The 13548-nt window shown below is 37.8% G+C and overlaps 1 protein-coding gene across 6 annotated transcripts in view; it reads right to left on the reverse strand.

The window, feature by feature from the left end:
• FRMPD4 (FERM and PDZ domain containing 4) overlaps nt 1–13548 on the reverse strand; it is a 305734-nt gene that overhangs the window by 187325 nt on the left and 104861 nt on the right. The window lies entirely within an intron of this gene.

Consider the following 13548-nt stretch of genomic DNA (forward strand, 5'->3'; position numbering starts at 1 on the left):
CCTTGGTGTAAAGGCAAGATTTCACTGCTGAATGTGGAAGTTTGCTGAACTCTGCTCTTTGAGACAACAAACAAGGAAAATAATAATTTCTTTTAGCTTTCTAGAGGTCCAGAGATCTTCCTTCTCTCACCCTACTCCAGTGACAACCTTCTCCTTCTATTCATGAGAACTCCTTCTATTCATGAGAACTCCTTCTATTCATCTGTGTAAAAACAGCTTGCACTATATATTTTTTTTTTTAGCAATAAATATCACTTTTCAACTCGTGATAGCAAGTTCTGTGCTTTTCCTTTCTGTATGATAAGAAATGACATTAACAAACCTCGAAGTGAAAAAGCTTCTTTAAGAAGTCCAACCATTCTCAAAGGGTCTCAAAGTTTCCATCAAGCTGACTAGCCAAACTCTGGTCCATCTATCTACTTTTTCTGCAAGTTTTCCCTCTCAGTTTTCACATTTCAAGACAATATACCTAAGAACAGAAGCAAAAGGTTTACAGAAATAAGTTATAACCAGCACAAATATCACTAGACTCCTAAGTTTTCAACCAAAACTGATGAAAAAAATACCATAATGAAAAGGCATGATCCTACCCACAGTTAAAGACATGGGTGAGCAGGCTTTGCTCCTGTATTTTCTCAAGCAATTTTTTTTTCTCGATGGCACTGCTGAAAAGAGACCCCTGGAACATTCCAGCTGCTGACAGGGATTTTTTATTCTTTTCTAAAGAGACGTTCATGTGCATGGATGGACAAGAACAAGCCATGTCAGATTATGTATACTGGAAAACAATCTAGTTAAAATAGCTAGAAGCCCATTTTTGCCATATTTTGCACTACACCCTTATTTTTACACCACAAACGGTTCCTGCCCTTCTTCAGAAGATACAGCAGCACACGGAAAAACACTTTCTTCTTTCTCTTACTCCTACCAAACCCTCCCCACCTAAAAATATTTTTGTTCCTGTTTCCAAATATCACTCACCATTATTAATGGTTCAGAGCTAACAAAGAGATGCCTCAGCAAATATCACCGTTGCCACTACTGGGAAAGTCCATCCTCTCTCACGCTCTGCAGAGTCTATAAAAAATTCACACTGCCATCAGCTAGTAGTTGATAAAATACAACAAAATGCAATCACACGTCTTCTTTTATGTTACAGGAATTGAACTTCAGCCCTACGTCACTGCTTCTGCAGAGGCCCCAGTGTCCTTACAACACCAGGCAGGCGCTTTCTCCTGTCTGTCAATGAAGTCTCCAGAGGTTAATTATCTTGACTACATGTTTGTCAATACAGCTTTTAAAAGCCTGCACAATGCATCAGGATCGCAGAGATGGAGAACTGAAATTGTCAGTGGTCATTGCCTACAACAACAGATGCCTGTTCAAGCTTAGTATTTCAATGCTCAACCTTTATCCTCTGTAAAATTCAGGCTCCTGTAGTGGGGAGCTGGAACCCTGCTCTGCCAAGCCTGGAAGCATCACTCTGCAGTGGGGTGGGAATAAAGGGCCTGGGCCCATGAATTTGCTATTTATTTTTCCCCAGCACTTTGTTAAATAAACTCTATTCCAGTTTGCAAAATTACCGTGCTCCATCTTTATAAAGAAACGTTCTGCATTGTAAATTTGTTACGGTTCAGCACCTTGGCTCCAAGCAGAAATGAAATACCAGCACAGAGATGTAAACAACTGCACTTTAGCTCTGCCAGACAGTTATGAGGTATAGCTCATTGTTATTAGAAAAACACCAACCAAAACAACTTGGCTCCATAAGACTTTTGTTCACAGATTAAGTATTTAAAACTTAAGAGGGCCAAAAATAATACCCAGTCTTGCTGACAAGACACGTGTGTGTGTGTGTTCCTGTATGTGCACATATATATAAATACATACATATATATATATATAAAAGTAATCCCTTGATACTAAATTCTTTTCAGAAGAAGCTGACTTTTTTCCCCAAGAACCCTCATGGAAAGTTAGAAGTTTGTTTTTTTTTCTCCATCTGAAGTGGAAATTCCCAGGAAGACAGACAAAACACGATGTACGAACAACCCACAAGTGCAAACATGTACTGGCTTCCTCTGGTCATGCCACCAGCCTTTGAACAGGAACCTTTCTTTCGATTCATTTTCTTGTTTCTTATTTTACATTGTCTCTCTCTGTCATCTCTGAGCTCTAATACATTAAGAAGTGCCCCCCACTCCTTTCCTTGGGTCCATTATCCTCATCATCTGCAATTTCATCTGACACAAAGTCTTTGGAAAAGCAGAGCAGAATGTAACAGCTGGCTATTGTTTTTACAGCAAAGCCATCACCACGGCTTCCATCCGTCCTTCAAAGGCAGCATTAAGCCACAATCTCACCACATATAGTGGGTGCTAAGATGAAAGAAAAGCTTACAGCAAGTGCAATTCAGAAGTCACTTGGGCATCCATAACTTTGTGTAAACTATAAATAGTTTTTCAGACTTGCTCAAATAAATGATTTAAATAGATTCTCAGCAAAAAAAGAAAACACCTTGAATCTTTCACAAATTCTACCTTGCAGAACAGCAATTTATTTGGTCTAATAGCTACCTATTTATAACAGGTACTGCTACAAGACTAAGTAAAACCAGTTGCCATTTCATGATTTTCATATATTCCCCCTAACTGCTTTCCAGTATCCCAGAAAAGGGGCTTGCAGTCCAGAACACTGATATATGTGCCTCACAAGGCCCATGAGAGTATCAATAATGGCATATACACTAGCATGTTTCCACTTTAATTCAAAATAGAATTATGTTCAGCATTTGTTTTCTGAGCATAGTACCCACTCAGTATAATTTCAGAGTTACCAAGATAGAGGAACAAAAAACTCACCACTATGTCCTGCTTAAACTATAAACTGGTTTATTTTTTTTTTAAATTATTAAAATATGAGCAAGATGAGATTTATTAGAGGAAAGTTTCCACCTGCCACTAAAGAAGTATGAATCTATGGAAAGAGACTGCACCTGGAAAGAGTGTATGAAAAAGCTGTGAAAAAATGTGAGAAGGCAGATAACCAAGATACATAAAATTTTCACTCATTAACAGAATCACAGAATCAACTGGGTTGGAAAAGACCTCAGAGATCATCGAGTCCAACCCTTGGTCCAACTCTAGTCCATAACCTCGCAGTATACTTTTAACTACAGCTAATGTAGAGCACATCATACACAAAATACTTTGCAAAACCTATAACATCCTCACCCCACAACGATTTAGTGCAGTTTTTTGTTTGTTTGTTGTTTGTTTTTTGGCAAAGCCCTTTTGCATGAACTACATGCTCTCTCCCATTACATCTGCATTGCCTACACCTTTATGGAATTCGAAATACCAACTCTAAATGGCACCAAGTCACCAAAGTCCAATGAGATGCTCTAGCAACTACAAATAACTACAACTACCACAGTTCAGATCACTCTATAGACCCAGGGGACTGAAGAAGGTCATGTGAGGTTGTTCTACTGACCCCACATCATGGCTAGTGCTTCCCTGTCCCCTGCCTCAGTGGAAGGGCTATCTGCTCCCATTAACTATATCCCCATGACCCCAGCCAGAAGGGGGTTCTCTGCTTCTGACCTGCTGCAAGTTCCTCCATTTTTAAAGCAGAAAGGCTGCACACCATTGCTGTCCCCTGGTCCTGTGGAGTCACAGGCTTCACAGTGCTCTTACGGGACTTTGAGCTGCCAGGATGACTTGTTCACCATGACTGAGGCAACTTAACTGTAATAAGTGCTTGAAGAAGTTTTAATGTTTAATTAACATCAGATATATTATAAAAACATCTCTTGGAAGCCCTCTTTCTAAAATCACAAATGTGCATTAATTTTTGTGCTCCTAAGATTATATTGATTTAAATGTTCATATTATGGAAAAACAGAAATATTTCTCAAATTCACATTTACAGCAAAAGCTACGGTCTCTCTTCATGATTTCTCCTACAACTTTGAAGAAAAAAGTCCTCTTAAATGTTAAAAATATTTTTGCATTAGCTCACTACTTCTGTAAACACAGTTTATACATTTTATAGCTTAAAATCATCACTTGACTGATTTCTATATTTAAATCTTCATTCAAAAGTACATGAAACCAGGCTATATAAATATGGTACAGGCTGATACTAAAAAACCCTTGTGTTTCAATGGGTCTGAATAGCAACTGTTTGAATGCAGAGTTCCCATGGAACTTTTTTTCAGGTGGGTCTTGCACGGTACCTCTGGCACCTCAGGCAGCTCAGCCTGAGCTTCTGCAAACCCTTCCATTGCACAGACCTACCTCTATGTTCTTTAGCAGCACTTACACACATTTAAGTGCAAAAAACCACCACAAACAAAACAAGCAAACAAAAACACCCAGTACCTGTTTCATAACACATTTTGGGCCTGAATAAACTCATTTTTTTCAGAGGGTAGGCATTTTACATTATATAGCCTCACTGGAACTGAAAAAAATCAAACTTGTTCTAAGATACAAAACCATAAACAGCCACAAATTCACAAACTTTCCATGAAGTGCTCTCTCTCTTGCAATAAACATTGCTTTCTCTTATTCTCCTCTTCCTTTTATTAAGTATTTGATATCAGGTGATAAAATTATTAGAAATTTATTTTCACTTAGCACTGAATAAGGCATCTCTTTTTTGTTTCTAAAGCAATCTAGCCAGCTCCTAAAATTGTGTAACAGTTTTCTCATGTTCTGAGAAACTGAGAACTGGAGAATCCTACAGACTGCAGTTAAAATGGTTAAGAAGTGTACTAAGTTTACCCAGATCTTCTTTAGAAACTAAAGATTTATTTCTCTACAAACACGTTTTTAAAAGGATATGCACAAACACACACAAGAAAAGCACTAATTTATGACCTTTCAATTAAATGCATGCTTTCTTCTCCAAGCCCAAAGCTAATCCTTAATATGGAACTGACATTTACATTTTCTACGTCTTAAAATGTTGAGTGGAAAAAAGTTTAACCAAAAAAATCAAAAAATGTGACTGTAGAAGGATTTTCAAAGGCCAAGAAAAACATTTAACAAGACAATCTGACCTGTAGCAAGGACTTCATTGGACTGTTGCTACTTTCCACAACACTTATAACTTTATTCCTTTGATAAACATAAAGCATGAACTTCAACTCTTTTCACTGGCAAATGAATTTCCCACTTATTAGAAACTCTATATAAAAAAAAATTGAATCATAATTACCTTTTAATTTCATTCACAGCATTTTCCAACAGCTGCAGCATCCTCTTCACTGAAGTTTAACTCACATATATAGCAGATACTCAACCCAATATACAATCCAGTAGTCTAATATGACTGCAGCAATTCAAGGACCTTGTTCCTTCTTCACAGAGTAATAGTAACACTCTAAATCCCAAGGAAATTACAATCCAAAATTGTTCTTTAGGATCTGAAAGGAAAACTCTTCACCAAACACTGAGGCTCTTCCACAGATATGGAGCCACCTCTCTTTTCCTAAAAGAATCCTCTCTTCCCCCTTCCTCTCTCCCCCTAGTTCCCACTAGAATAGCTGGGCAAAAAGGCAGCTCATGGCCACCTCCAACCTCACGGACCAGACACCAGAAAAAGAAAGGGCTGAGTTCGCTCCTCAGAGCATGAGCACCACTTTGAGACTCTCCCTTCTATGCAGATGTCAGGTGCACAGAAAAATGATGAAAACCTTCCCAAATTATTATGGCTTGAACTGAAAAAACAACTTCAAATACCCCAGCTATTACCTCAATTTGGAATATTTTCCTTCTTGAATTCAATTGCAACTAGGAAAAAAAGTGTATGTTAAGAATATTTTGTAAACTAACATTTCCTATTGTTTTTCTAGAGATACTTGTATATTCCCTAACAAAAGCTTCTGAAAACTGAGATGATTTTTTTTTTCCCCCAATCTGCAAAATGAGTAAGCAGACAACGAAATTTAGCATGAGAGCACTCTTTTCTTCGTAATCTGCCTTCACATTCAGTGGGCATCCATCGGAAGCAGACACGGTATTTACGTTTAAAGCCTAAGCATACAAACACCAACATACAAACTTGCTGTGAAAGCACAAGACTATAAATGGACCATTTCACGGGCATCAGCAATGAAGTTACATTTTCCAAAAGGTAATGCTGAACCCTTCTCAAACCAATGTTAACTCTGATTTTCTTTCCATCTCTTCTAAAGTATCAGTTTAGGTCTTCTCTATAAATGGTTAACTCTTCTATCACTAAGCTGAAACCACATGGGGACAATCATGCAGCCCCTTTAACATTTCTTTACCTGCAAGTGAAAGGTTGCACTCACTCACAGGTGGCATGTGTGTTATAATATACCTGCAGATAGCCTATGTGTTCTCTGAAAATGCTGAATACTGTAAATCGATTGAGAACTGGGTGACAGCTCTCCTAGAATACAAATATTTACAATGTTTAACAGTGGAAACAGAGCTGCTGGCTGGTTATTTTTGAATTATTTCAGAATTAGAGCCTGCTGAGTCTATCAGAAGAAACAGCTAATTAAGACTATCGAAAGCACCCTGCGTACGTACAGGAAAACAGGTTGTCATCACCTTCACCTTTCTTAGAGGTAGTCAGAAGAAAGGAATAACTCTAACTTATTGAAAATCAATGTTAAGATTTAATTGTCAAATATTGTTCTAAGGTTGAATCAAATTTTAAACTCCATTCTGTTTGGATTCTGGACAAGGAGCTAAGGCAGGTCTGCAAGCAAAACCAAAACATTTGCCTGTGTAAAGCCAAGAACATCCATTTTAGAAAAGGAACAGGACTTCAGCGGTGACGTGAAAAACAACATATCGCTCAGAAGTAAACAAAAGCATTAATCATCATCTTTCAGAAGAGCAAGAAGCTATCTTCTGGTACTGAAAGTTAATTAATATTTAAGCTAATACTGAGAGTCTACTCCCAGTTCTGAAAGGAGAGTACAAAATGGGTTGATTAAAAAAATAAAACCCAACAACAGCCAATTAAAACCACACATGCCCCACAAACTGACATAAATTTAACAGCATAAAATAGAATTAAATAAAAACCCACTGTGTGTATGGGATAGGAAGAGGGCTGTCCAGCCTAGGAAACCATTAGTGTCTTTCAGCCTTTCAATCAGTACTGAAAGTGGTGAAAATCTTGACTTACATCAATTTCCCCCCCTCCCCAAACACTGTCACATTAGAGTTGCCTGTCATTCCCCACTGGACCAAGCAACAAATACAGTCAAATCCTGAGTATTTGAAAAACACGAGGGCAACAAAGCAATCCCTTGGACTACAATAATTTGGTAGGTTTTCTGTCATGCCTTTTTCCATAGCAGCCTCTTTCACTGCAAACCAAACATGACATCCAGGGTTTTCACAAAAAGCTGCTGCAACAGAAGTGGTAGGGGAGAGTCTTGGAACAAATCTTTGTTGTGCTGCTCACTTAACGCTTCCATGCAAACATGCAGTTAAACCACACCTTCTGGAAACCTATTGAACAGATACCTGGGAAACTTGCAGAAAGCATTTATCTAGCTCTGGAGCACATTTTATGGCCTTATGCTTCCAGATTTATTCTGATTTCCAGTGTCACTGCAGCTCATACGGTACACACACACAGAGCAGTGCAAGACTGTTTTTCCTACCACAAGAAAAACCCACCAAAGCAAAACCACATTCTAGTACTGAAATACTATATAGACTTCATAAGTTTATTTACCAATGCATACTTTACTACCATTAATGACAGCAGGACCACCTGCCATTCACCTAATGCAATCAAAGTTTCCAAGGAACATATCCCTGCTTACAGCATCTGTACAGTAAATCATCCAAACAGAGCCAGTCAACCCCAAGATGAAGTGCATGCAAGTTCGTATTATTCCCGAAGAACCTCTGATCCAGAACGTCCATGGAAGATTGTCTAAGCCATCTGAAGACAGTACTGCTTACACAACTACTATATATGTCTGTTTTGCACAGACATATCAAAACCAGCTCTAGATACCATGCCTATAGCATATATTTATATACATAAATGAAAAATACACACACTGACATATTTTTTTAGTAATTCGCTCTTATTTTGAACATTTTCTCAGTGACAGCTCCCTTGAGCAACTATTGCAGACTACTTTCACTAAACAAGCAAGACTTCACGCATAGGAACACAAAGTTTCACTACAGCAGTTCTCTTGCAAGACATTTTATCCTGTCTCTGGGAAAGACAGGGAAAAATAAATGAGGAATTAATAATAATAATAAAATATATATCAGTATTAAAGCATCAGAAAGGGTGCCTTCAAAATAAAATAATAATAATAATGAACAACAACAACACAAAAAAAACCCAAAACAAAACAAACAAAAAAAAAACCACCAGGGTGTGAATGCACAGAAAGAGAAGGAAAAACACTTCAGGAGTGTTTATAACACAAGACTTTCCTTAGTGTTTATGATGCCATTAAACAAAGGCTTTGTTGAAACATTGAAGGCATTCATGTCTGATACTCAGCTACATAGATAGGTCGTGGTCATGTGTGTCTGTTGCAGGGTGAAAGAGTTAAACAGGCAAATAATTTAGAATAACATCAAAAATTCCTTGGTTCTTATAAATCTCTTCACTGTGAGAGCAATGCAAGATTTAATCTAGTGTGCACGTATAGCCTTACCTTTTCTTCCTACAATTAACTAGTGACGCTTTTAAAATATGCCTCGGGCACTGCAAGATGACGCTGTGCTTCACCCAAAAGAGTAACTCTGACTCTCCTCCACACAGCCACTCAGTACATTAAGGAGAAAATCAGCAAGTTTGGGTTCAGTGAGCTCTACGTTATTTTCAAAATAACAAACAAAAATAACAAACAAAATACTGGTAGTGAAGTCTATCTTTAAATATTTTTAATAACTGTTCTGGTTAGTAAATGCCATATCTAGCAAAGTTTCTTATTTACTATAGGTCTAAGTGAAGTTAAAGCTGCAGTGCTGTCAGAGAGAGCAGAAAAGGATACAGAGAAGGCACATCCTACCCTCTTTTATCTCTCAGTAAAATACAATCTAACTACCCTCAGATATAAAGACATACTAAGTCACTTATGAAGATCTAAACTTAACTGTAAAAACAGCCTTAGTTTAATACAATCCTGACCTGTGCTATGCAGCCATCCGAAATCTTACCAATGATGCCTTCACCACCTTCAATACACAGGGTCAGCAAATAAACATCCAATAAACAGCAGTTTAAACAGCAGACAGCTTAACCTTCTTCCTGTCTTTAAAAAATGCCAGAGTGTTCGGCGTTTGCTCAAGACTCTTCTTTTACAAACATTCAATTTGAAAGAGTCGGTGCAAATGCTGTTCATCCTCTCAGGAGAGGAGGATGCATTTATGTGAAACCTGAGGAGAATGCCTAATGCCGAAACGTACTCTCTGCATCCCCAATGAGATTTTATTACCGGACTCTCTCTCTTCTCACTAGCATGTGTCAACATGCCTGCAACCATTCCACTTCTTTTACGGCCAGATGCTATCCATAAACTTCTATTTACCTTCGGTACCTTACAGGAATGCTATACATCACACGTGCATTATAACCCAATTGAGGCTATTTAAAAAATAACCAACCCTGCCACTCCAAGCACTCATATGTGATACTGACAAAAAACAAACAAACAAACCTATGCTAATATTACATACACCTAACTTTCTGGTTAATAACAACCAATTTGAAAACTATTTTGGCTTCTAAAAGCAAAAATAGAAAGGCTTGGATTTTCAAACGTGCCTAAAGGTAAGTTCGTTTTATAAACTGGCTGTGTGTTTCTCAGAGGAAAGCCTAGTAGTTTAATTAAAAACTACAAACAGTTCTTAATTAAAAATTGTTATTTTGTCTGTAGTATCAGAGCTCCATATGACAAAATATTATCATTTCTGAACTTGTCAGCAAAAAATTGTTGGTTATAACCTGTTTTTAAAACCCAAAATAAATAAGAAACAAAAAACAAACTACAAAACCATAACCAACTTCCTAGAGCCTGCATCTCTTTAAAGAACGTTACTAATGCAACTGTTATTTTTGGTTAAAGAAACATGACTTACAGAAAGAATGGCTTTTACTGAGATCTTTGAGCGTCTTGGGCTATGACAACTAGATTTCACCAGCTTTGATAAATAATAAAAGAGCCTGGCAAACATTCAGTTTTTCTAGTCCTCCACCTACATGGTTCTACAGTTCTATCAATACATTATTTATATTTCAGGAGCATTCTCCACACGGTAATCGCCTTCTACACTGGTAGGAAAGTAGACTCTGCTGCAAAGATCTTCCATTCCAGGACAGCCAGAAGGAAAAATTATTCTTTTAAAAATATGGTTTCCTAGTCATAATAAAAATGCGTGCCACAAGTAATGGGACAGAGATGCTGCCATTCAAAACAAAAATCTCTTAGAAATATTGAGTTCCAGAAAAGTGCTATGGCAACACCTTTCACTATTATCTTTGTTAAAACAATAAAAGTCCAATAAAATGAAGCTTTAAAAATATAAGTCATCTTGATGGCTTCTGTATCTTCCTTGCTTTTTCCATTTATTTGTTTCTTGTTATTCTTTTCACTATATACTTAATATTCACGCCTCTTAACACCGTATTTCTTATTCTATCACTACATGCTTACTGAAGCACCATCTCTTTATCACCACTTATGCAGCAGGATTGACCCCAGGAATTTTCTATAGAGCATCTGACTGTTTGGCTCAGGGGCAGGTGGGATACACCACAAATCTCCACTGACTGTCCTGGATCAATCTCAACTATTGCTCAGCATGCCAAGGAAGGGATCCTCCACAATGTAATCCCACAGAGTACAACTGGAGTTTCAGAAAGGTCTCACACTGTTGGAAATGAGATTTTCTTTACACATGCAACACTACAGGCTATGTTGTCTTAAGGACTTATCACACAAATTGTCTGGGGCTTTATGGGCTGATAGGCCAAACTGGCAATATCCCCAGTGTGACAAAATCATTCTGCTTAAATTCTTGGTGATCCTTAAAGACTGGTGGCAATTTAGAAAGAGCATGAAGACACACAACTCCAAACAACTTTGTTTTTGAAAACATTCAGCAGTGTAGTAAAATGCTGAAAAGAAAATACTATGGATTTTTTTTTCCCAAGTCTTTCTATTCTGTTTACTGTTGTTGATGCTATTCTATTATCTGCTTATCTTTTCAGTGGAGAAAAGAAGTAACAACATGTAAAGATGGCAATCCACCATTTTTGGAAATAAAGAGAAAAAACCTCCCTTCCTTCTGTTTAATCTTCAATGGGAATCGGCCATAAGAGCATCTCCAGAGGAAGGCAATGACACAGCAACTGTATTACAGAAAAACAGTAAATTTAAGGACACAATTTTGGAAACATAAGTTCTGACAAAGTAGTGTTCTCCAGAGAATTATACTAATTGTAAATTATATACATAAATATAACATTTTCAGATGGAAAACTATCAACTATTCTTGCGTGAACCAAGATTCAATTTTTGTACCTTCTGGCTTCATGCTGAGATTTTATGCAATACATGCTGATGTTGGCAAAGGCTCATATGCTTCATGAGTTACACCTAAGACAGTCATGTGCAGAAGTGTTTGCTGAACTAGTCCTACACTTTCATTTGGTATCTTTTTTTCCCCTGTTGTACTGATTGCAGTTCACACTTGCAATGAAGAATTTTTAAAAAACTTCTATATAGGCAGAGTTGCCAATTCCATGTGCACTGTACCTCCATGCTCTTCTACGGAAATGCCTGTCTGGTGGGGAAACAGAGCATCAAGGGATTTCTAGATAACAGAGGAACATTCAGATTTTTGTTCATTCAACATGTAATCACCTATTAGGGGTTTTCAGTATCAGCCGGTTCCATATTTGTTCCTGTTCAAAACAGACTGCAAGTTAATTGTTGCACCTTCAAATATGGTGGGTTTCTGGTTTTTTGATATGGAGGTTAGGCAAAAGCTTAAGGCATCCATTTATCAAACACCCTCTTCCCCTCAAACGAACAGGAAGAAAAAAAAAAAAAAGAAAAAAAAAACAAACACAAAACCACAAACAACTACAACAATAAAAACAAACAAACAAACAAACAAAACAAAACACACACACACACACACAAGAAACCCAAAAACAAACCAAAAAATCCTCAGGCAAGAAAAATATTTCTATCTTCCCTATCTGAAGTAGAAGATGGATTGAAGTGCATACATTCTGATGGAAATTAGATCTGCTCAAGACTACTGATTGCACCTACAACTTAATTAACATTATAGCTACGAGACTCGTGTAAGAGGGAACAGTCTAAGAGCTGAAGGAATGTCAACTACCTACTAGTTCAATATTTGATTTGTTCGGTTTTATTCTGAGCTAAGAAGGCACCCTCTTTCTAGTATGCCCCTTGCTGAATAATTCCAGGAAAAGTAATAGGTGTTTTGTATTCAGATCAAGACTTTTCTACTTTGCCTGCTGAGGAAACTCCTTTTTTCAGCTGCTTTACCTTTACTCATAAGCAGCAAAGAGGTGCAGCAATGAGGCAGTACTCAGAGACCTCAAACTGGAAGCACCACCCATGTGCACAATAGAGTAGTTGTTCTGTTATACCAAGCTCCACTCACCCCATTTGAACCAAATGAGTTAAAAACTCTAGGTAAGTCCTCTTTTGTGCTATTAATTCTAAAATGGAAGTAAATCAGGGACTAAACCATTTCAGGACTTTCAATCTCTGCCACAATCTCTGTGCTCGTCCTCTGCAGAAGGCCCCAGCCATGGCCCAGTTTCATTCCGGGTCACGCGTAAGTGAATAAAGTTCCACTTTCCTACTTACACTGACCAAGGATGCCACCCAACGCAGCAGGAGCTGCATGCCTGTCTGCACAAACTCAAAAGACAGTGTTGACTGCCTATAGTTGCCACTCAGATAACAAGGAAGCAAACAACTTCAAGAATAAATGTACTGATGGTTCATAAGAAACCATGACAAAATCTATAGCCAGGAGGAAAGGAGGAGTGTGGCGAGGGAACAACCAACAAATTCTCATGCTGCAGAGGAATACTCATAGTATCCATTGTACACATGGACATTTGTTACTAGAAGGTCATCAAACCAGCACTAAACTGGGTAAGCACTCTACCAAGTGTAAAGAGAAAGGACTAATACAAAGACTTCCCCAAAGAGATGATTTTCGAAAGCTCTCTGCAAAAGGCAGTACAGTTTTTGCACAATTATTTTAGATAGATGCTCTTTATCACTGCTACTTTTTTTTTTAAACAGTGTACCACTATTAAATCACTGCCTTCTTCCCCTCCTCCTCCTCCCCCAGTTTGGTTCTCTAATTTTCACTCATTTGCATTCCTCTTCACCTTTGGTTTCTATTTAATGTCTTAGTCCACCACATCTGCTAGTATTTCCAACCTCTCCTTTTGCCATGTGATTTCTTCTTTTCCATTTTACTTTGTGGTTTGCTTATACTTCACTCTCCGCCAACT

Source organism: Columba livia, chromosome 1, assembly GCF_036013475.1.
Source record: "Columba livia isolate bColLiv1 breed racing homer chromosome 1, bColLiv1.pat.W.v2, whole genome shotgun sequence".
In the NCBI taxonomy this organism is placed as follows: Eukaryota; Metazoa; Chordata; class Aves; order Columbiformes; family Columbidae; genus Columba; species Columba livia.